The sequence below is a fragment of the Molossus molossus genome, unplaced genomic scaffold, assembly GCF_014108415.1.
Source record: "Molossus molossus isolate mMolMol1 unplaced genomic scaffold, mMolMol1.p scaffold_m16_p_7, whole genome shotgun sequence".
Taxonomy (NCBI): Eukaryota; Metazoa; Chordata; class Mammalia; order Chiroptera; family Molossidae; genus Molossus; species Molossus molossus.
In genome coordinates, this window is record NW_023425401.1 from 30,881,210 (window position 1) to 30,906,963 (window position 25,754).

Here is a 25,754-nt window from a genome sequence, read left to right on the forward strand (position 1 = left end):
GTAGAGTGAGGCGGCGGAGGCTGCGGTGGCGGCGCTGGTGGCGGATGTGTTGAGGGAGAGTGCCTCCAACTTTCCTCCTGTCCTGAGAGGGTTTTGGCTCGGAGGGTCGGGATGTCAGAGAAAAAGCAGCCGGTAGACTTGGGTCTCCTGGAGGAGGACGACGAGTTCGAGGAGTTCCCTGCGGAAGGTAAGCGGTTGGGCCTCGGCCCCCGGGCCGCGCGTACGGTGACTCAGGCCTCGGGTTGGAGGAGGCGCGGCAGCAAGGCCCGGGCCCAGAGGCGCCCGCGGGAAGTTTGCACCCCGTGGCCGGCCCAGGAGGCTTTGCAGGTGCGACCCTCCGTGCACCCGGCTTCGGGCTCGGAGTGTCGCGGGGGCACTCACCGGTGAGGCTGAGCGCCTTCTGCTTCCTCATTGGGAGGAGCCACGGTGACCCCGGGCGTGCTCCGGTGTCCGGGATGGTCGGTCCCTCCACCTGGAGCCGGGTTACCTCGTTCGCGACCACGGCACCTCTTCCCTTTTTCTTTGGGTTAGGCCAGTGCTGCTTACTTGGAGGGCTTTTCAAGTGAGGCCTGTTAAGTAGGGTGGGAGGGTCAGGTGTTGGTGCTTAATACACGTTATTGTTTTACGCTTGTTCCTCGCTCATTTTTGATTGCTTAACTTTGAACTAACGTAAGTTTAAGGATTTTTTTCGACCCTAAAATTTCTGTTTTTATTAGCTTCATGGTTCCCAAGAGGAGCTAATTCGTTTTTACAGATGCAGCAAGTAGGTACCGGTATTACCATTTTTCAGATAAAGAAAATGAAGCTTGGAACAGTTGAGACTTCCCAATGTCACATCGCTGACTGCAGCTGGTGGACAGCCGGCCCAGTTGACACCGGAATTCTTAAACTCTTCAGCTGTGTATTTGTTAGAGCGTTGTGGTTACTTAGATTTTTCAGAATCATTTGCTTTATTGGTTAAATGTTATACGTAGGATAAATATTTGTTTCATAAGAAAAGGAGGTTACTACTGGGTAGTTTTTCTGAAGGTGGTAGAAGAAATTGTTAATGCTGTACAAATTTGTTACATTGAGCAATTAGTGTGTCACTAAAATTGTCCTAAGTTGTATCCATCATGATTCTATTAAAAAATAAAACCACACAGCTGGGACATTTGTTCTTTGTACTTATAGTACACGCTTATTATTTTTTAATGGAGGAAGAGAGACATTAGTGTGCATACTATACACACTCATAAACTAACCAAGGCACATTTCTTTTCAATTCTGGGATTCATTATATATTGTGGGTATTGTTTGTTTTCTCTTTTGATAGTAGATTTATCTGTCAGATGTGTTTTCTTTACCTACCTTCACGTTGGTTCATAATCCATTTTTGAAGTACACAGTAGAAAACTGGCTTACTGAGGGCAGGATCCACTTCTTACTTAAACTTCGTATTTCGAAATACCATTTATTCATTGTTTAGCATATGCAGAGTACGACATTAGGCACTTTGTTTGCATTACATAGTCTCATTATCACAATCCTGAGAAAATTGAGGCTCAGATTTTAAAAGCTTGCTAGTAAGTGGTTAGTCCCCAATCTTAGCTTTATTGTTAACATTTAGCAAAGTGCCTGGTACTTTGTAGGTGGTCAGTACATGCTTGTTGAATGAATGAATGTGTATTTAAAATAAGTAGTTGAGAATGACTGCTTAAAAAGGATCTAGAGATAACTGTGAACCTGATGATACACATGATTCTTCTCAGCAACTTTCATCTTAACCAGCTTTTGCAGAATATGCAGTTTGTTCTTGTTCTGAGTTTATGTTGTGAGCAGCAATTTGTCCAAAATGTTTGTAGTTACATAGTAAAAAATCTTATTAAAGCTAAAAGGAAAAGCAAAGTATTTTTTTGTGAAGAAAAAGGCCTTCACAACAGACTGGTTTATTTGCATTAAGTAATTCACCTTTTATTGGTCACCTTACAGAATACTTGTTGTCTTCAGGGTTGAATGTGTAGAACCTACTTCATTCAGGAAACTTTCCATTTAGAATGAGAAATAACATTTGAAATTGTTTTGTTCAGATTTCTGTATGTTTCTTCTTTGGTTTATAATTCAGATAGTTTTTTTCTTTAATGTTCACTTGAATTAGTAAGATTTTGCAAAATTAGCCAATGAGGTGAAATCAATCAATATTTACTAATAAAAACTGCTCTGATAAGTAACAAAAACTAAGTATCCATCGGAATTTATATATATGTATATAATTTTGTGTGTGCTTGATTGTATTTTTTAAATACACCCAGAGGTCTATGTTGTATATACTATGCTTCTACTTGCTTTTCATAGTTTATATCTTAGGCACATGTTTACACATTAATATAAAAATCTACCTCATGGTTTTTTGTTTTGTTTTGTTTTGTTTTGATCCTCACCTGAGGATATTTTTCCATTTTTTGTACAGATAGAGTGGGAGGGAGAGAGAGGAAGGGAAAGAGAGAGAGAAACATCGACGTGAAGGGACACATTGAATGGCTGCCACCGCACAACCAACCAGGGCCGGGGACATACTGCAACCAAAGTACGTGCCTTTAGCGGGAACCGAACCCGGGTCTCTCCGGACCGCAGGCCGACGCTCTAACCGCTGAGCCAAACTGGCCAGGGCTACCTCATGCTTTTTAATGGTTATGTACTACTAGTTCCATGGTGCATGTTAAGTAATTTATTTAGCTGTTGTGCTTATCTATCAGATAAACTCTTAAAGAAGAAATTGCTAGATTACATTGGCAGCTGCATTTTTATATTTTAATATAATTTTTAACTTTGGAATCATTGCAAATTTACGGAATAATTACAAGTACAGCCATTTTTCCCAGAACGATTTGAGAGTAAGTAGCCAACCTGATGCCCATCACCCTTGAATATTTTAATATAAATTTCTTACAAAGACATAATCGCAGTACAAACATCAAAATTGGAAATTAATACACTGATACATTACTATCATCTTGTCCACAAATCTTTTTTCAGGTTTCTCCAGTTGTCTCAATAATGTCTTGATTCAGTCATGAATTACCACATGTAGTTGTCATGTCCCTTTAGTCTTCAGTTTAGAGCAGTTTTCAGTTTGTCGTCTTTGACTTTCGTGATTTTGACACTTTTGAAGATTATAGGCTAGTTATTTTATAGACTGTACCTTAACTTTGATTCGTCTCATGTGTCCACATGAATAGATTTAGGTTCTGCACGTTGGCAGGAATATCATAGTCATGCTGTTGTTACTGCATCCTGTCAGGGAGAACATGACTCTAATTTGCTCTACTACTAATGATGTTCATTCTCGTCATTTTGTTAAGGTAGTGTCTTGGAGAGTTTTCCATTGTTAGAGTACTCATTTTCTCTTCATAATTATCTGGTATTTTGTGAAGAGGGATTTTGAAACCATGTAAATACAGTATTCCATTCATCATCAAACTTTCAGTTTGTTCATTTTCTTATTTATATCAGTACAGACATATGGATTCTCATTCAGTGGGTTACAATTTATTGCTGTTATTTATTTTGATCCTCAAATTGTCCCCTATTTGAACATTAGGAAGACCTCCAAGCTATCTCCTGTGACCTTTTGACATGTCATGGTCATTCTTTGTGTATTTCCTAACATTCTGGCACAAGAAAGTATTTGAAGCTAATCTTGTACTTTCCCTGCTCCTGTCCTGGAATCAGGCATTTTCTCTAAGACCCATTCCTTTTAGGGAGGAATGATATTTAGAAGGCAACTCCAGTTGCGGTAGTATTTGTATAAAATCATGATTTCACACTTGTTCCCAATATCTGTTAATCTCAGAGTTTATTTTTTTATTCCTTTCCATGTTCGTCATAACCTTCCCCATTAGTGAGATACCTAGATTCTGTTATTGTAAATATATTGTCTATTTGGTCGTCTTCCTCCCTAACCAATTTTTGTTGCTGCCTCCACACATAGATGCCCTCCTTACCCCCATGGTCTTCAACATTCTATGTCAGGCCACCCTCTCCCCTCCTCACATCAGTATTGGATGACTTATTTTCCCTGTTCAGGCTTTGACACACCAACCTTGCAGTGCTATACCCCACAGGAATGCTACCCCCAGGTGCATTTTGATATTGGACATATATTTTCAAATTGCCTTTGAGAAGAATTACGTTAGTTAACAGTACCATCTACAGTTCACCTTTTTTCTCATTAGGTTACCTATATTCCATATTAAACATTTTAGTCTTTGCAAACCTGAGGGATGAAACATGTAACTGCATCATTTTGACTTTGATTTCTTTGAGTGAGATTGACCATTGTGTTTTTATTTGAACTGTTACCTTCTTAATTCTCAGTTTCTTTATATACATTTTTTGGATAACAATTAGAGTTATACAAGTATTACATGGTTGTATTAGTTTGCTCAAGCTGCCATAACAAAATACCATATACTGAGTACCTTAAACAACAGAGCTGTATTTTCTCACAGTTCTGGACCCCGGAAAGTCCAAGATCAAGGCATTAGCCAATTCATTTCCTGGTCAGGGCTCTCTTTCTGATTTGCAAACTATTGCCTTCTCACTATGCCTTTACAAAGTGGAGAAGAGAGGGCAAGCTCTCTGGTGTTTTGTTTTGTTTTTTTCTATAATGGCACCAATAATCTCATCATGAGTACTCCACTCTCATGGCTTCATAAAACCCTAATTACCTTCTGAGGGCCACATCTTCAAGTACCGTCACATTAGGGGTTAGGGCTTAAACATAAGAATTTTGGGGTTTGGGGGACACATTCAGTCTATAGCAATGATACATGTAAATTCATAGCATAGAGTTTGGCATAAAGTTGGTATTCAGTGAATATTAGAGCGCCCCCCCCCCCCAGTCTATTTAGGGATTTGGATTTTGGATGATGTTTGGTATTTAATTTACTTAGAATTTGAACTATTTTTAACAAATATTTTATTTGTAATTTTAGGTATATCTACAATGTAAGCTGCATGATTTTGGGGTTATTTGATCATTTATTTTCTAGTATGAAAACTTTTACATTAAAAAATATTCTTAAATGTTTTTTCCAAGAGTACTTTTAAATATAGTGTGCTTATTTATGTAAAATATGATAATACATAGAACAATAGCATACATTGTTTAAGTATGCCTACAGATGGACAAGAGGTATTAAAAAAATACTGTGGAGTGCAAACACCCCAAATCAAGATATTGGTGCTTGGGAGGGGATAGTGAGAGGTGTGACCAGGATATTACACAGTAAAAACCGCTTTGAAAAACTATTTGATTAGCTCTCTCACTTATTCTGCAGAAGGAACAATTAATAAGCATTCCTGACTTACATTACTCAATGAAAGATGTGATGGACTGTGAAAACATTTAGGGGAAAATAAAAGTTTCAAACTCAATACTCTTCTTCGGAGCTATTAAAAATGAATCAAATAACCTTACCTCCCCACTTGTGTGTTCTGTAGTATATGTAATGCTTGGTAGAAATGAACATGTTTCTCTTAACCTCTATCACCTTCAAGTTCCCTGGCAGTGATTAGCACTTAGTAAGTGACTTATTCATTGAATATTTGTTGAGTGCTTTCTATAAATCTGGCACTGAGTGGGGCAGAGAGAGAATGTTGTTAACTACAATTTTTAATACTAAGTGCTTTAGATACATAGTCTCATTAATCCTTATAGCAGCCTTACGGTTTTATACTTGGGGCTCAGGAAAAGACCAAGGTCACAGTTAACTAGAGGCTCCACTAAGCCAAATTTGACTCCTTAGGTAGATTTATTTGTCGTTGGACTTAGTGTTTATATGTGAGTGAAGATAAAGGACCAATAATTTTTATACCAAACTTGAGCTTTTCAGTATTTTGCAGATGCTTATCCTGGGATTTGGGACTTCAAGTCCTTCTCTCCTGGTTTAATCTTCAATTAAACCAGAGTTACTTTGCTTTGGACTATCTTATCTTTTGGGCTTCTGGTTAGGAGTTCATTTGGTTTTCTTTACATTGCTGCTGCTGCTGCTGCTGCTGCTGCTGCTGCTGCTGCTGCTGGGAGATAGGGGGTGCAGTCAATTGGTAAAGTGCAACAGAAGTTGAAGGGGGTTATAGAATGTGAGATAGCAGCATTTGAACAGTTTTCAAAAGATAGAAATGTAGGAAAGGGGTTTCCAAAAGAAAGACAAAGAAGTAGATGCTTGGAGGTGGAAAATCAACGAGTAAAAAGTTTGGCTGTGAAACAGTGGTTTCAGAGCAGGTAATTTGGGAAAAATCTTCGAGGGCTTTAAGCCAAATGACCAGTTTGGACTTTATCCTTAGGTAGGTGGAACATGGGATTTTTGTTTGTTTGTTTGTTTGTTTGTTTGATATATGTGAGTTTTCTTTTAGATAGGCAGTTTGGGAAAAATTAACCCAGGAGAATTAATTTGAAAGGGTAGAAAGAAAGAGACTGAATCAGGAAGCTAATTAGCACATTGTTGAAATAGCTTAGGTGAGGACTAAGGGCCTGAAATAGGTTATTATTAGAAAAGAAGTGAGGAGAGTGATGGAAGAAGAACAAGGGAGCTTGGCCTTATTGTTTGATAATAGAGTGCTGGGAGTAAGAAGAAATCAGAGGTTGTGATTTTGCACTTGGCATGTCTAATGTATGACTGATGGTGGAGTTCACATTGGATACCCTTGACTCAGTAGTGTGGAGGATCACAAAGAGGGAATTGATGAGTATAGGGCATGAGGGCTTGGAAAAGATGAGAGTAGTAATGGCTTTGGAGAATTGTATAATAGAGGATTAAAACCCTTTATTCCTTTATTAACAAAGGAAACTAAAGTCAACATGACTTTATAGTGGTACCATTCTGCCAGATAGATATTTTTTAAAATTATTGATGAAAAGAATTCTTTGAATTATAAATTCAAAATTATAAATGAGTATGTAAGTTATTTTGAGCTTCTTTTCAGACTCCTGGCAGCAAATAACTAAAAGCTCACCGATAGTCAGGTACCAGCATCATTTATTACATGCTTTAGGTAGTTGCTCTGAAGTTCCTTATTGACATTTTTGGTCCTTGCTGAAGAAAATGGTGCAATGATGCTGGGCTAGGTACTGACTTCTTAGCCACTGACTCTAGACATTAGATCACTATGCTATAGACAATTTTGTATCACAATAACCTACAGAAGTGAACATTTTATAAATGTTTTAATCTTATGCAGTTTAAGCAGGAACATTAGTAAATTTATCTCAGAATGACTAAATTTAGTGTGACTTCATTATCATATCCATGAGCATATGATGGATACTATTTGCAATTTGTTGCTGTTCTGTTTAATATTCACCTGTGATGGTGAGTGTACAAGTTAGAACTTTTTTGAACTTTCAACTGTCTCTCTTATATTTTTTTTATATAATGTTCTACATATACAGGCATATTTTTTATTTGAAGAAACTTTGCTGGAGATTAGTTTGTTTATATTCAGAGTAGCGTTACTATTAAGGGATGAATGAGAATTTGACACTCCTGAAAACCAGTATAGACTAGATCGTTTGCCAGCCCTATTTGGTATAAATTGAATTTCCTCTTTACTTTTTTCCAAAGTGGTATCCTTTATACTTTTAAGAAATTTTGAATGTATGTCGGAGGTAAGGGAGAGTAAGTAATTTTAAAAACATTGAGAGAAAATTCTTTTTTACACTTTAATGTCAAGGTGATACTTAGATTAAGTATATGGGATCTTTGATAGCTCAGATTTTTGAAATTTAAAGCTGGTCACAGATGTAGTTCTTATTGGCAAATGTGAACAAAGCCATATTTGGGGGCAAAGTCGTAAATAATTTGGAATTGCTAGAAACTTATGCATTAGGCATCTGTTATTGGTTATTTCTAATTCTGACTTCTTAAAATATGGTAATTTTTTTTTTTTTTTTACCAGTACACATCTGGAGGCCTGCACATTGAAGTCAACACAGATGTCGTTATTTAAACGATTAATCACACACAGTTCTGGCAATGCATTTAGTGTTGAAGATAACATGTATACTTTATAAAGTCATCCACATAGTGAAGGAAGACGTTAGATATGAATCTGGTATCCATGTTTGATTTTATTTGACCTTTTTTTTTTTAACTTTATTGTTGAAAGTACTGCAGGTGTCCACCTATTTTCCCCATTGACCCTCTTCTCCCCATTCCCGGCCCTCTGTAGCCTTCCCCCTACTATTGTCTGTGTTTATTTGTTATGCAATTATTTGATCTTTTAAAAAAGGGTATTTCTGGGTTTAAGGCTTTAAAACTGAGTGGTTAAATGAAATTGTATGGTTAGCAGTGTTATGTTATAGTTGAAAATTAAAATAAATTCAGTCAGATAATATTACAGGAGATGTCAGCCAAGTCCTAGAGATTACAACAGTCACACCTTATTTATGTTACCTGTTTACTTAGTAGACTTTACACATATTATAATGTGCAGTATGGAGAATTTGCAATTGTTGGAAATAATATTTGGGGCTATTATACCCTATCACTTAAACTTTTTACATAATATAGTTTAATACATTTCTAGTTAATAAAATCTTTAAAATTTCTCCCTAAAATACATTATAGATTCTGGCTTGTCACTGTGAACACTAACTTTCTTAATTGTACTCTTATTAAATAATTTAAAATACTTAATTTGTATTTCAAACAGTTAATTGTCTTGGATTCTTCATCTGTGGAGATTGGAAGGCTAGCATGGCATAGGAGTTTCAGTGCATCTTACTCCTAGGATAAGCCAATAAGGTTAAAAATTATATTCAGATTTTTTGATGATTAATGGAGAATTTAACCAGCTTTTCCATTTTTGTATCTTTGTATACTCAAAAGTGTCAGAATTAAAGTACTGTATAATAATACCAAAGAAATATAGAACTATTGTCAAGTCTTTTTGTGTTTGTGTTCTACCTAAAATCTTGCTCACAATTCTACCCTATCCCTAACCCTCTTTTTGTGGCAGTTTCTTTTTCTTGGACTTTATTTCTACTTTCTTTTCCTTTCTTGCCATTAAAGTAGCATGAGGTGGTTGTTAAAGGAGGAATGAGATAGCTGCTTTATCCTTATGCTAAATGATCATTAGAATTCAGCTCAATAAATTAAAAATTGTACCATTCTTGAAATTTAAAAAAGACTGTTGAAACTAGTTATCTCTTTTAGTATGTCCCTTTTGTAATTAAAGATTGGGACTCCTATAAAAAAAAACAACTAATGGAATATATAATGTTTCTGCCTCTTTGAAGCAGTTGGGTACAAATTAACAAGTGTGTTTCTTTAGTCTCCCAAAGTTAAAAGAATTAAAACTAGCTTGACATTTGAATATCAACTAATAACAATATTGAAATATGTGTCTTGACCCAAGTCATAATTGGATTAAAGTTGCTGGGGGCCTGTATTTTTACTATTCTGGAAAAGGTAAGTTTCCAAGATTAGCAAAGATTATGTGAAAAAAAATTTTATTATTTTATATTTCTAACTTGAATCACTTGACACATTATCATTTCCTTTTTAAGGACCAGTGCAGATGGAAACCACCTAGTTAACAATTTAGAAAGCTGATCAATTAGAAGTTGTTCAGGCTGATGTGAGGTTTGGTGTCTTAGAACTTTAACACAATTCAGTTGTGATTTATGTCAACCCCTTTACTCAAGAATGTATTATCCAGTCTTAATGAATTCCGGTGATCTTGTGGAACGTTAAACTCCATTAGATAGTTTTACAGAGCCTCCTTAGCCCAGCTGGTGCGGCTCAGCTGTTGAGCGTCGACCCATGCACCAAGAGGTCACTAGTTGATTCCCGGCCAGGGCACATGTCCAGGTTGTGGGCCAAATCCCCAGTGAGGGGCATGCAGGAGGCCGCCAGTCGATACTTTCTCTCGTTGATGTTTCTGTCTTTCTCTCCCTTCCTTTCTCTCTAAAATCAGTAAAGGGGAAAAGGAAGACTCCTTAAAATATCAGTAAAACAAATATTTAATTTGACAATTTCTATTTCTAGGCTTGTCCCAAATATCATATTTAGAGTCTAGGATTTGATGTCATGAAATAATGATAGGAAAAGTTAATATTTTCTTGTAAGACAGTCTTTATTTTCTCTATTTTTATTGGTAGTGCTAATGGTGGTGGTTTTCAAACAAAGGGATATTATCTATACTGATCTCTAAGGCTTTTTCTATCACTAAAATCCTCTAATTTTAAATAGTCCTCAGTCTTTTTTATAAAAACTTGAAGTATAAAGCCAAACCTTGCTACAATGCAGTTTAATGAAATAGTTTTATGTGCCTATTTTATATGGAAGGCCTTAATGTTATTTTTTTATTTTTTATCCTCACCCGAGGACATTTTTCCATTTTTTGTTCAGATAGAGCGGGAGGGAGAGAGAGGTAGAGAGAGAGAGAAACATCGATGTGAAGGGACACATCGAGTGGCTGCCACCCGCACGACCAACCAGGGCCGGGGACAAACTGCAACCGAGGTACATGCCCTTAGCAGAAACCGAACCCAGGTCTCTCTGTACCACAGGCCGACCCTCCAACCGCTGAGCCAAACCGGCCAGGGCTTAAAATAAAACAAAATAAACAAAAAAATCCTAAGTTGTCCATTAATACTATTAGATAGCTGCAAAGCTCTAGATTATAGTGGAGGAATGTAGAAGGATAGTATTGTGGTTATTGTTTACTTGCTGTAAAAGGGATAATGGATTTAGTTGTTTCATTACAATTTCAACATACAGGAATCTAAGTTTATATAAAAGATGTGTTTGAGATTATTTGAAGAACTTCATTTAATTTTAAAAATTAAATTTATTTAGTTGATTTTTGGTGATACAGTATTACAGAGAAATATATCTACTGTTTAAAATGAGGCTCCTTGGATATTTAAAATTTGATCTTAGTCTATACCCCATACTACCTTTTCTTAATGTCTCTCTCTCTTGTGTACTTAATACTGCATTTTCTGCCCCATTTATTTTTACCCTAGAATAGTTCACTTCTTTTTTATTGAGATTCTCTATTTTTAGAAGAACAAAAAAAAGAAAATTTATATATAATTTTATAATGTACATAGTAAACAGTTTATTACTTATTGCAATGGCACTATGAGAGTAATGGTACTATTTTGTCCCTACAGGTAATGATTAACCCTTGGTTTAACTAAGAAACTTTTCTAGTCTATGAAAGTGCAGAAATGTTATTCTTTCAGTTTAGCTTTGGGAATAGCTATATCTATTAAACTGATTTACAGTAGCTGTCTGATCACTCTTATAGACTGAGGAAAATCCTAAATATGATTTCCATTTCTTTAACTTCTTAATCTACTCTCATTAAAAATATAGTTAGGCCTGGGAGGGGTGGATGGGAGGAGGGTGGAAGGAGTCAGTGGGGGGAAAAGGGGGCACAACTGTAATACTTGGAACAATAAAGATAAATTTAAAAAATATATAGTTTGACAAACAAAAATTTTCAGTTTGAGCTTTAAGGTACTTCTGCAAAAAAAGGAGAAAATGTAAGGATATATTTAGCCCAGTCAACTTAATTTCGAGATGTAATTAGTACTTACCATTATAGAGTATTACTATTGTTAAGGACCTCAGAGAATAATAGTATAGGATTTCAATTTAGGTAATCGCAATATTTCCTCTTTGAGAATAATAATACTAGGATATAAGAAAATTTATGCAGGTAAAAATTAATTTTTTTTTTATTGAGAGTCTTTACTAATGAATATACATTCACTACCTTATACACTGGTTTAAGTTAGACATACATTTGACTGTATGTTGTTGCTTTTTAGCAACCTGAAACAAATTGCCCAAGGGAAACCTTTTCATCTTTTTAGGCACTGTAGTCTTAAAGATAGTTCCCACATGGTCTCTCTTAGGGGAGCATTGAATGCGGTGATCACATTTCTCAAAAGCAGTCTTAAATACAATTGAGAATTTTACATAACTCATTCGTAATACATGATATTGTTGATATCTTCTATCTTGAAATATATAATTTTGGCTTTAGTGAAATCATCACTAGCATCTGTTTTCCTCAAACTGACCAACCCTGAGAGAGGGAACTTGAGAAATGTAGTTTCTGAATGGAACTACAACATTTTATTAAATTTCTACTGTGTGTCCAACAAATTTAATAAAATGTGGTTCCTACCTGAAGATTTTGAATACTAGCCACAGGAAGGGCAGTGGTTCTTTTAGGCATCAGTGGAGGGTGGGTATATACTATGTAAGATTGGAGAGGAAGGGGACAGATAGAGGACCACAGAATAGTCCGTGAAGGGAAAAATTACTCTTCAGTTAACATAGTGGCAGTAAGAATACGGAGACGGAGAATGAACCCTGGAGATAGTTGGAAGTTGGAAAGGACATGGTTTATGATTGTGATAGTTGAAAGAGAAAGAGTAGCTAAGATGCCTCCCAGTATTCTCCTTTAGCTAAGAAAGTAGATCTTAAAAGTCCTCATCACAAGAAAAATAGTGTAACTCTATAATGATGTTAACTAGACTTGGTGATCATTTTGCAACACACAGATATCAAATCATTGTATTGTACACCTAAAACTAATATAATGTTATATGTTAATTATATCTCAATTTTAGGAAGAGGGCAACAAACACCTAAGTTTCATCAGTTAATATTTGTCATGTGTGCTTTATCTCTATCGTGTATATAATATATGATATATATCAAATATATATATTTTAGAACAATTTATAAGTAAACTGCCAACAAAATAACATTTGACTCCTAAATATTTCAAAGTGCATGTCTTAAATAATAAAGACATTATCCTCTAAAACAATTTTGCAATCAAGTTTAAGAAAATATTTGGTGTACTTTTTATTACCTGTATGAGTTACCTTTTTTTATATTGAGCAGTTTTGAATGTCAGGCTGGTATCTTCCTGTTACTCAACTTGCCTAGTGTTAGAGCTATCTTTTAAAAGAATATGAAATAGCCCTTCCTGGTTTGGCTCAGCAGTTAGAGCGTTGGCCTGCGGTTCAGAGAGGCCTGGGTTGGGTTCCCGCTAAGGGCATGTACCTCAGTTGCAGCTTGTCCCTGGCCCTGGCTGGGTCGTGCGGGAGGCAGCCACTGGTTGTGTCCCTTTCATGTTGATGTTTCTCTCTCTCTCTTCCTTCCCACTCTATCTGACCAAAAAATGGAAAAATGTCCTTGGGTGAGGAGAAAAAGAAAAAGAATATGAAATAGCCCTGGCCATTTTGGCTCAGTGGTTAGAGTTACAGCCTGCGGACCAGAGTCCCGGGATCAGTTCCCGCTAAGGGTGCCAACCTTAGTTGCAGTTTGTGCCTGGACCCGTTTGGGGATATGTGGGTAGCAAACCAGTCAATATGTCTCTCTCACATCGATGTTTCTCTCTCTCTTGTGGCCCCTCTCTCCCTCCTGCTCTATCTGAAGATAAATGCAAAAATGTCCTCAAGTGAGGATAAAAAAAAAAAAAAAGATTATGAAATAGACCTTATAAAAATTAGCCCAAGGCCCTGGCCTATTTGGCTCAGCGGTTAGAGCGTCGGCCTGCAGTCCAGAGAGACCCAGCTTCGGTTTCCGCTAAGGGCACGTACCTTGGTTGCAGTTTGTCCCCGGCCCTGGTTGGGTTGTACGGGCAGCAGCCACTCAATGTGTCCCTTTCACGTCGATGTTTCTCTCCCCCTCCCGCTCTATCTGAACAAAAAATGGAAAAATGTCTTTGGGTGAGGATAAAAAAATAAATAAAAATTAGCCCAAGGAAAAATCAGGAAAGTGAATATCCTCCTGAAATTATAACAAATTTTCATGGCAAACAATTTTTTATGTTAACTTCTGTTTTATATTATCTGCAGATTTAAGAGTTGAGGGAATATACATGACAGCCTTGAGATTTAAATAGGAAGATGACCATTTCTCATATATATGGTATTAAATCTTTTGAATTGTTAGTCTTCAGTGGCAAAGTTTCTGAAGTTTTTGTGTTTATGGAAATAATACATGAGAACTATTTCAACGGCATCTGTTTCTGTTTTCAGATTGGACTGGTTTAGATGAAGATGAAGATGCACATGTCTGGGAGGATAATTGGGATGATGACAATGTAGAAGATGACTTCTCCAATCAGTTACGGTAAGCTTTAAGCCAGATTTTTATATAACTTAGTATTAATTGTAAGCATAGAATACTGTATGTCATCTACATATGATAATCTAGCTCTTAAAAGATAATTAATCTTTGAAATATGTTTTTGGGTTATGAAAATTAAGACATTGCCTTCATCTCTTGTGTTTCTAAACATGAATACTTTGTGTAATTGCCTAGAACTTTTGTTCTTTTTTAGGCTTTTTACAAAAGTAGTTAAATAGAAGCATATTTGCTATTTTTTATCCTTGTGGGTTTAATTCTGTTGAAGTTAGTTTTCTGCCAATATTGAATAACTTAGGAGAAATTAGAATTGTAGAGTGCTAGGACCCAATAGATTGGTGATTCTCCACCTGGAATGGAGATTGGGGTGATGGGAGTGTACTTTTTCACATTCATGTACAAATCTGCCGTATTAGATTGACTGAAGTGAAATTCATATAATATAAAATTATCCTTTTTAAATTGTACAGTGTAGTGGCATTTTGTTTATTCGCAGTGTCCTGCAACCGTCATCTCTATTTAATGCAAAACATTTTCTTTCAGCACCCCAAAAGGGAATACCATACCTATTAAGCAGTCAATCTGCATTCCTCTTTTCCCCCAGCAACCACTATTCTGCTTTCTGTATATGGATTTGCCTGTGGTAGATGTTTCATATAAGTGAATCATACAGTCAATGATCTTGTGTGTCTAGCTTCTTTCACTTAGCATGTTTTCAAGTTCATCCAGGTTTTTGCAAGTATCAGTACTTCATTCCTTTTTATGACTGAATAAATACTCCATTGTATAGGTATGCCATAGTTAGTTTATTCATTTATCAGTTGAGGGACAGTTGGGTGGTTTCTAGCTTATGACTGTGGTAAATAGAGCTGCTATAAACGTTCATGTACAAGTTTTTGTTTGAAATCATGTTTTCAGTTTGGAGGGATATAATCCTAGAGGTAGAATTGCTGGGTCATATAATAATTCTCTTTTAACTTTTTTGAGAAACTGACAAACTTTTTTTACAGCAGCTGAACAGTTTTACATTACAACCAACAATGTGTGTAATCTCTTCACATTCTTACCAAAACTTGTTAATTTTTTTTTATTTTGTATTGTATTTTATTGTATTATAACTCCTAGTGGATGTGAATTGGTATTTGTCTCATTGTGGTTTCGAGTTTATACTTCCCAAATGACTAATAATGAGCTCTTTTCTTGTATTTGTTGGCCATTTATATATCTTGGAGAAATATCTGTTCAAGTCTTTTGCCCATTTTTAAGTTGAGTTGTTTTTGTTGTTAAGGTGTACATGATCTTTATGTATTCTGGGTACTGGGACCTTATCAGACATAACTGTTTACAAATATTTTCTCCCATTCTGTTAGGTTGTCTTTCCACTTTCTTCATAGTGTTCTTTGCACAAAAGTTTTTTAATTCTAGTGAAGTTGAGTTTATCTACTTTTCTTTTTTTTAATCCTCACCCGAGGATATTTTTCCATTTATCTTCAGATAAGAGTGGGAGGGAGGAAAGGGGGGAGAGAGAAACATTGATGTAAGACAGACACATCGACTGGCTGCCTCCCACACGACCTCATCCAGGGCCAGGAATCAAACCACAATTGAGGTACGTGCCCTTGACCGGAATCAAACTTGTGACTCTTTGGGTGAGCCAACGCTCTAACCGCTGGGCCAAACCGACCAGGGCTAGTTTATCTACTTTTAAATAATTTATTGACAAAGTTAAGGTTATGAAAGTGTATTTCTATGTTCTGTTTTAGAATTTTTAGCTCTTACATTTAAATTTTCAGTCCATTTTGACTTAACCTTTGTATATATTGTGAAGGTAAGGGTTTAGCTTTATTCTTTTGCATGTGAATATCCAGTTGTGTTTTGATTCAACCCATGTGTGTCTGTCTTCACCCCAAAGATATCTAAGTAGACTGTCACATACTTTGCTCAAATCAAGACATGAAAGTTCTGTTGCAATCCTCTACTTTTCTAGTCTAGTGCATTTCTTCAAAAAGGAAGTGAGATAATTTAGAACACAATTTTAAAATATATTTTTAATTATGATATAGCTTTTGTTCTACACTACATTTTTTTTTTAATTGGGCTTAAAACCCTACAAGGTGAAGTCTTTTTTAGTATTTTGGAGACTAACATCAATTTTAGTATTATTCTGGAGATTAATATAAATTGTACCCATCTCCTTTCTCCCCTTTCTCCAATTTACCTTTCACTGTTATTCTGGTACTTGTACAATTTCCATGATATCTCAGAATTGCTGACTCTTATTTTTGACTGTATCTTTTTGTTCTTTCAGTACCCTGAGATGTAATTATTCAGAGCCTTGAGACTTTAAACTACTGTAATGCATTATGGAGCTGTCTTTTCAATTTTGTCTTAATGATGTTTTTTCATTTGCAGTTTTATGGACAAGATAGGAACAGTAGCTGTTGAACAATAATCCTGCTTTCCCTCTAAAATCTGTTAATTATTACACTAACTATTCCAGGCATTTGATCTATCTCTTCTTATTCTTCTTTATTCATATAAAGCTCTCAAAAGCCCTTTTTGTTCTTTTTACAGATCTCAGTCCATTCTGTGATTAAATCAATTCTATTTATATCAGTTCTTGCCACTCTTTTTGGTGCAATCCTTTTAAAACGGAGCCACCTCAGAGAACATCCTCCTACCTATTTTTTATATGCATCCCCCTTTCTGCTGTTACAGTATTTATTTTCAGGCCTTCTGACTCTGTTGGTCACTATTCTGTGTTCTTAGTTGTATAACAGTGTTTTCTTTTATCTTCTTGAAATGTTTTATATTGAGTTTATTGGGGTGACTTTGGTTAATAAAACCATACAGGTTTCAAGTTTACAACTCAATAAAACATTGTGTGCATACTGTGTTGTGCACTCACCCCCCCCCAAAGTCCAGTCTCTTTCTGTTTCTATTTATCTCCCCTTTGCCCACTTCTACCTCCCCCAGCCCCCCAACCCCGTTCCCCTCTGACAGCTGTCAGTATGTTCTATAAATCTATGCTTTTGTTTCTGTTTTGTTTGTTAAATTCTTTTGTTGATTAGATTCCACAGATAAGTGAGAGGTCATATGGTATTTGTCTTTCTCTGACTGACTTATTTCACTTAGACTTAGCATAATAATTTCCAGATCTTTTGCCGTTGCAAAAGGTAAGATTTTCTTCTTTTTTATGGCCGAGTAGTAGTCTATTATTTAGATGTACCCTAGTTTTTCTATCCGCTCATTTATTGATGGGCAGTTGGGCTATTTTTAGATCTTGGTTATTGTAAATAACCCTGCAGTGAATATAGAGATGCATATATTCTTTTGAATTAGTGTTTGGGGTTTCTTAGGATATATTCCCAGAAGTGGGATTACTGGGTCAAATGGTAGTTGCTTTTTTTTTTTTTTTTTTAATGTTTTTATTGATACATATATATTTTTTTTAGAGAAAGAGGAAGGGAGAGAGAGAGAGAGAGAGAGAGAGAGAGAAACATCAATGTGAGAGAGAAGCATCCATCAGCTGCCTCTTGCATGCCCCCTACTGGGAATCAAGCCCAAAACCCGGGCATATGCCCTGACCAGGAATCCGACCAGGAACTTTCAATCCATGGGGTGACGCTCACTCAATCCACTGAGCCACACTGGCCGGGCCCATTTTAATTTTTTGAGGAAACTCCATACTATTTTTCCACTGTGGCTGCACTAATCTACATTCCTACCAACAATACATGAGGGTTTCCCTTTCTCCACATCCTTGCCTTAATTTGTTTGTTGATTTATTGCTGATAGCCATTCTGACAGGCATGAGGTGATATCCTACTGTGGTTTTAATTTGCATCTCTCTGATGATTAGTGACTTTGAGCATCTTTTCATATGTCTGTTGGCCATCTGAATGTCCTCTTTGGAGAAGTGTCTATTCAGATCCTTTACCCATTTTTTATTTAGGACTTTTTGTCTTCTTGGTGTTGAGTTGTAAAAGTTCTTTTTTTTTTTCCTTTATTGATTTTAGAGAGGAAGTGAGAGGGAGAGAGAGAAACATTGATGAGCAAGAACATCGATTGACCGCCTCCTGCATGCCCCCCACTAGGGATTGGGCCCACAACCTGGGCATGTGTCCTGACCAGGAATCAAACTGGCGACCTCTTGGTGCATGGATCGACACTCAACCATTGAGCCACATCAGCTGGACATAACAGTTCTTTATGTATTTTGGAAATTAAGCCCTTATTAGGTGTATCATTAGCAAATATGTTCTCCCATGCAGTGGGTTACCTTTTTCACTTTTTTGTTTCTTTTGTTGTGTATATTCTTTTTAGTTTGATGTAGTCCCATTTGTTTATTTTTTTTCTTTGTTTCCCTTGCCTAAAGAGATATATCTTATTGCTATGAAAGATGTCTGGGAGTTTGTCATCTATATTATCTTCTAGGATTTTTATGGTTTTGCACTTACATTTAGTCTTTTATCTATTTTCTTCTTGAAAATTTAAAGTTGAAGCTAAATGGGTTTTCTTCCTTTGCTATTCAAATAAGTCAAATTTCTTGAAAGTGTTTTTTTCTTTATCTTTTATTAGTTAGAAAGTAGCACTTTTCTCTTAAAAATTAAATCAAGCCTGGCTGACAAGGCTCAGTGGTTGAGCATCGCCCCATGCAGCAAGAGGTCATCAGTTCAATTCCTGGTCAGGGCACATGCCCAGGTTGTGGGCCAGATCCCTAATGTGGGGCATGCAGGAGGTGGCTAATTGATGTTTCTGTTTGTCTCTCCCTCTTTCTTCCTCTCTCTCTAAAATCAATAAAGACAAAAATTAAAACTTTTTTTTTAATCCTCACCGCAGGACTTTTTTTTTTGCATTTATCCTCAGAGCAGGAGGAAGAGAGGGGCGAAGAGAGAGAGAGAGAAGCATCGATGTGAGAGAGACACATCGACTGGTTGCCACCCACACCACCGCAACCTGGGCCAGGGACAAACTGCAACTGAGGTACGTGCCTTTAGCTGGAACTGAACCCGGGACTCTGGTCCACAGGCCAACGCTCTAACTGCTGAGCCAGACCGGCCAGGGCTAAAACATTATTGAATACTATGAATTCATTGGGGATTTTTAGTAAATGTATTGATAATTGGATTTCTTGTCACTACTATATCTTGCCTTTTTTACTGGTTTGGAAGTAGAATATTATCCATATGTTCTTTGTGGCTTGTTTTTATAATACACTTCCACAGTTCTCTTATATTCCCTGTTGTGTTTCTACCTTTATTTAGGTTTGTGGATTTTCGTAAGTGTATAAATCTTGGTATCTCTGTTAGTGAATAAGATATTTCTTTAAATTTTCCTGTTTCAGGCATGAGTATTTTTCCTCATAAGGTTGTTGATACATCACCAGTACTGTCAAATAGAACTTACTGTAACGTGTTGGAAGAGTTCTATAAGCTGCACTATCTCATACAGAACCACTAGTCACATGTGGCTGTTGGGCACATGAAATATGGCCAGCGCAGCTAATGTACTACATTTAATGAACTAATTTTACTAAATTGCCATGTGCAAGTACTATATCGGACAGCACAGCCTCAGATAATATTTATATTTCTGCTTTAAAAAACTTGTCTTGATTAACAGGTCTCCAGCAGAGATACTCTTCCTAGTCTATAAAAGGTATTGAGGCTTTTAATGTGGTATCGTATGTAAACCACGGTAAAAAAAAAAAAAAAAAAAAAAGACATGTGTTCTCTTTTCTGATACTGTGTCCTAAACACATCTAATTTTGAGAGGCAGTTTATACTCTAGAGTCAATCATATTTCTTGAGTTCCAACACCATATATCTCAGCAAGGACATAGAATCCCACTTTTCATGTTTCTCTTTCTGTTTAGTGTAATTGCCTTTAACAAGTAGAAGAAAGAATAAGTCAATCTGTGTCTCCAAGTAACTAAAAGTCCTTCTTTTTTTGCTGTTTCTGATACATTTGTTTCTCTGTATATCAGAAGTAGGTAGAATTATCAGATTTTCCTGATCCTGCATCACATTTTACATAAAAACTATACTGTCTGGTTTACTGTGTCAGATACAGCCATATGTATCAGAGTAGTTTTTTTGGACAGTAGGAGGAATTCCCAAACTTACTAGTGACTATTAGTCTTATTCTTGTTTTGTTGTAAAAGGACTGCTGCTTTTTTTGTTTCAAATAGTGTACATTCATTATGTGTGTCCCATTTCTTCTCTTTGCTGGATTTTTCCATTTTACAGGCTCCTATACTAGTGTTTTCATATTGTTGTGTTTTGTATTTAGTGGCCTTGATATATTTGTATTTTGATTTCTTATATATCCTAAATTCTAGAAAAGAAGTTTTCAACTTCTCTAAGAATTTAGCTAATGGAGAAATATGTCGTTATTTCTTTTGTATTTGTAAACAATTTATAAATGTAATTGGTTACCACCTCCTGTTAGGACGTGAAACCGTTTTGTTTGTTTGTTTATCTGTTTTTGTTTTTTGTCATTATTAAAATGAGAGAAAGTGCCCAGCCGATGTGGCTCAGTGGTTGAGCGTCGCCCCATGCACCAAGAGGTCACCAGTTTGATTCCCGGTCAGGGCATATTGCCCAGGTTGTGGGCCAAATCCCCAGTGGGGGGCATGCAGGAGGCAGCCAGTCAGTGTTCTCTCTCATCAGTGTTTCTATCTCTCCCGCTCCCTTCCTCTCTTTCTAAAAAAATCAAGAAAGAAAAAAATATTTTTAAAAAGAGAGTGGATAATGTACACTTGATTTTGTTAAAGGCAGCAGAAAACTATTGTTTGAGAAACTTTTAAAATTATTTTTATTTTAAATATGAAACATATGATGGACAGGTATTAAGTCTTCAATTTTATTGGTGAGAGGGCTAAAAGAAGCTTTTTAATTAACTTTAACAAAGGAAAGGGTAGAGTCAGATACTTGTGCTGGTGATCTTTTGACTCCTACTAATCTAGCATTTTACTCCAGCTCCTTCTACACCTGAGCAGAAAAAAGATGATTCATATGAATAATCGCTGGCCTTAATATTGTTCATGGACTTTAGGTTAATATTTATATTATAAATAACTAAAAAATTTAAGGAATTGACGGAGCTTGGGAAATTGAATGATAAATTATTATATATTTTTCCCACCACGTGTTTGCTTTTAAAAATATGTTTTTATTGATTATTTTGAGACAGAGAGAGATGGAAAAATCCCTGTGAGATAGAAATAGTGATCGGCTGCCTCCTGCACGCCCCCCACTGGGGATCGAGCTCAAAACCCGGGCATATGCCCTGACCGAAAATTGAACTGGAACCTCTCAGTCCATGGAATGATGCTCAGTCCACTGAACCATACTGGCTGAGCCCAACATGTGTTTTTTATATTGTGTTTATATTGGATAGTATGATAGTGTCTAACCTATATTATACTTGAGAACAAATGCTTTTGTCTTACTGGATGTAATGATGTAGGACATATTAATTATACTTTATGTTTGAATAATGTTTTATCATGGAGTGGCCCTCAAATAATTTTATGGTAAACTATTATAAAATCTAAATTGTGGCAGGTAAAGTGCTGGTGATATGTGGAGTGGTAGTTTAAATAGCTGAAATTCATTACAGAGCTGAACTTTTTTGTGGAAATGTTTTATATAAGGCTGATCAACAATTGCAATTGACATTTTCGAAGTGTAACTGAAACTTCATGTTGAATAAATCATTTAAAATGATAAAAGGTGTTTTTAAAAAGAGTTTGTATTTATTCCTATATAATTTCTTGAGATTTTTATTCACATTTAAAATTAGGAAAGTAAAGTCTCATTTAATACTTTATAACATATTTATTTTGCCTACATATAGTTAACGCAGAATAATTCTTATACACCTTAAATTTGATTTATAATTTCTGTCTTGCTTAGCTCAACAGATATATGTAAATATGGAAAGCAATCTGTTTTATCTTTTATATGTAGGTAATAGTAATACCTGTTATGAATATAAAATCCTTAAAAGCTTGATACCAGTGTCTTAACCATATGGTTAATGATTCTTGGAATTTGTTTAACTATTATTAACAGAACGTTTGTATGGTATTTGTAAGATAGCAGTAAATGTCTTACTTTTCTTCTGTAAATAGATTTATCAGAAAATTTAGGAATATGAAATATAAGTTTACTAGTGGGAAATTGAAATTTTATTAGCATTATGTTGCTTCACATCCAGTTTCTTATATAGATTTCTTTTTAGGGACTAAAGTAAAGTTATCTGGTAGTATTTTAAATTGTGCCTAGATTTAGCTCATTCTGCTCTTTATTCTATTATTTTCAAAAAACACCTGTTTCTTTAATTTATCATAAAGAATATCTAGTGATGTTGTATTTTTGTGTTTTGTTTTAGAGCTGAACTAGAGAAACATGGCTACAAGATGGAGACCTCATAGTATCCAGAAGAAGTATTGAAGCAACCTAAAGTTGAACTGTTACTAAATTCTAGGACACACAATCCAGGATGGAACATTTGAAAAATGTTTATTTCATTACTTGCTTGGCTTTCTTTTTGCTTTCGTAATACAAAAAAATAAATGTTTTCATCTAATTTTGGTTTGGTTCAGAAGTCTTGGTTTTTGCCTCTAATAATTTTTTCATACTGTTCATGATTTTCCAGGACTTATATAGTGATAGTAAAATTTCCTATTAAGATTTTTTTTTTAAATGTTAACAGGTTCAGAGAGGTTAAATGATTTGAGGGTAGAATTCATATCCCGCATTCAGTACTTAAACCCCGTCAATTAAATATTAGTCTTATTTATAAGATTTCTTTCAAGTTGCATTTCAGCTTAATCTCTCATCTGTATTTTTAAAGCTTAGGCAACATTTTTTTTTCTTTTCATATTTTTAAAGTGACCCTTCAAAACTTGTGTTTTAAAATATTAATCATTTTAAATTGCTAATTAGTTACAGAGTCATTATATTCATAATAATAGTTGATAGAGTATTATTATTTTAAATCCAAAGAGGCTTGGTTGCAGTCCTGTGAAAGATGTTCTCTGTGAAAATTGGGGAATTGGGCTCAAGATACTTTGTTAACATGTACATATTCTCACATACTATATAATATTTAGTACTGTTGCCATACCTACTTTCTGAATGGGAGATTTAATTTGGTTGGTAAATGATTCTGATAAAACTTAGAATGGGCTATTGTTTTTATTAGGAATATTTTCAGACTTGAATGTGTACCCATTTAGAAGTAGAATCACTGGTACTGTTGAGTAATTTAAATGTAAAATTTATTTAACATGATGTATTAACACCAAAACAGGAGTTGGGCACCTAAAAATTAACTTATGCCTCACAATTATTTTTGAACATACATTTTTTTTCTCCTAAGACAAGCATAAATCTGCCATGCCTACCTGACAGAACTACTAGTACTACCATCAATCAGATGGAATAAAAAGTAAGAAAGAACTTTGGGAAGTGTAAAAGACCATATGTTTTTGTAATCATATAGTGAAGTACAGGCAGACATGCTAATATAGCATGTGAAAAAAAAATTTTGATGGCTATTTTCTCAATATTCTGGTCAGTGATTATAAGGTTGTCTTTAGACCATGGATTACCTTGAGGGATGGCCACTTCATGTGACTTTTACATTGGTGAGGTACAATTTTGAAACCTTGTAGGAATTGGACAGGAGCTTTAGTGGGTTATCTTTACTTAAAGCCAGTGTTCTTGTCCTTAAAGAAATTTCAAAATTTAAATGGTTTCCTTTGTTAAGGATTGAGTACCTGAAAATTGGTATTTGGCATCAAGATGAAGCACATCAGTGGTAGAAAGTGAGACTAGTCAGGCAGCTGAAGAACATTATCTTTATGGGATTTTACAGTTAATAGATTTCTTTAACTTTTGATCTTTATAATGACCCTGTGAAACATGCAGGGAGGACTTGTTTATTATTATAAATATTTCATCAAATAGAAAACTGAGTCTTAGAGAAAAGTTAGGAAGTGAAAGTTCCAAGGTTGCATAGCTAACAGGTGTCAGATATAGATTTGAATCCAGGATTTTTCCCTTGTAATTTTCCGTAATCAATTCCATTTGAGGTAGTTTTGAATTCAAATTGTAGATGTAATAATGTTCAGCATTTTTCATCAGGCCTTGGATTGGAATTGTTGTCATTGGATGGCATGTCCTTTCATCCTGTTCCCACTAAATGTTTAATTTAGAAGACTATGAAAATGAACCAGCTCTTTTTCAAAAGATTGTATGGTGTATTAGTAATGCCTTTTTATGGCATGTCATGATCTACCCTGTAGTTTTTTGTTTGTTTTTTTTTTCTTATCCTCACCCGAGGACATTTTTCCATTTTTTGTTCAGATAGAGCAGGAGGGAGAGAGAGGAAGAGAGAGAGAGAGAAACATCGATGTGAAGGGACACATCGAGTGGCTGCCAGCCGCACAACCAACCAGGGCCGGGGACAAATTGCAACCGAGGTACGTGCCCTTAGCGGGAACCGAACCCGGGTCTCTCTGTACCGCAGGCCGACGCTCCAACCACTGAGCCAAACCGGCCAGGGCTACCCTGTAGTTTTTAAAGATACTCATGTCCTTTCTGCCCCACACTTAGCAAGTTGAAAGAGTGAACATCTTCCACCCTTTTGGCAGAGGGCTAACAATTTTTGCTACTCTCAGTCTATGTACACATAGATGCTGGGGAGTTGCACTCAAGTTTTCTAGCTACCTTGATGGCTTCTGTTGTACTCCACCTCTAAATGTTGGCCTGAGTCTAGACTGCTTTGGGTCCGATTCTTGCTCTGTCCATAACTCTCCATCTTGTCTCAGTTGCTTCATGTTAATATTTATATGTATATAAAAGTGTATTATTTATTCTCTATTCTCAGGCATGGCCTGTCCTTGAAACCTCATACTCCTTTACCTAACAACTCTTAACACCTCTCCAATGTTTAATGGTTATATTAAAGTTAACTTGATGAAAACAGAAGCCTTAATTATCCTTAAACCTAATCTTGCCTCCAGTCTTCCCCATCTCAGCAAATAACTCTACCTTCTCAACTGTGGAAGCCAACACTATAAGAAATGTTCTTGAATCCTGTCTTCTCCCAGTAATCATTCCATTGGCAAACCCTGTCAACTCCACCTCCAAAGCATATCCTATGTAGTTGATATCACTACATGTCTAAATTAGCATTCATTCCCTCCATTTTTTTTCTCCTGGGTATCCATTCTTTCAACATAGGTCATGTGACTCAAGCCAAGCCTACTCTTCCCAGTTTAGGGTGTGCTCTGCTGGATCTTTAACCAATCCTAACTCCATTTCTAATACAAATGAATGAGGAATGAATGACTTGAAGTGTGGGTCAGTGAAACAATGGGTTAGGGACATTTAGCAAACAAGAATTCTGACTCTTGAAATAGCCACATAAAGCAAGCCTCTCCCTCTTGATATGAGTAAAGAAGTGTAGTCTCCACTGTTAATGGCAGTCATCTAATAACCATTTTCAGTTTGAGGGTTAAGATGATTAGAACTTCTGGAAGAATATGATTCTTTGATGATATCATTG

General features: G+C 35.8%; 1 long non-coding RNA gene across 1 annotated transcript; it reads left to right on the forward strand.

The window, feature by feature from the left end:
• LOC118620134 lies at positions 1-22,740 on the forward strand. The gene is made up of 3 exons (XR_004957376.1): positions 1-187; positions 14,060-14,153; positions 22,569-22,740. It is a non-coding gene; the product is annotated as an uncharacterized LOC118620134 (long non-coding RNA).
• Positions 22,741-25,754: the final 3,014 nt, after the last annotated feature.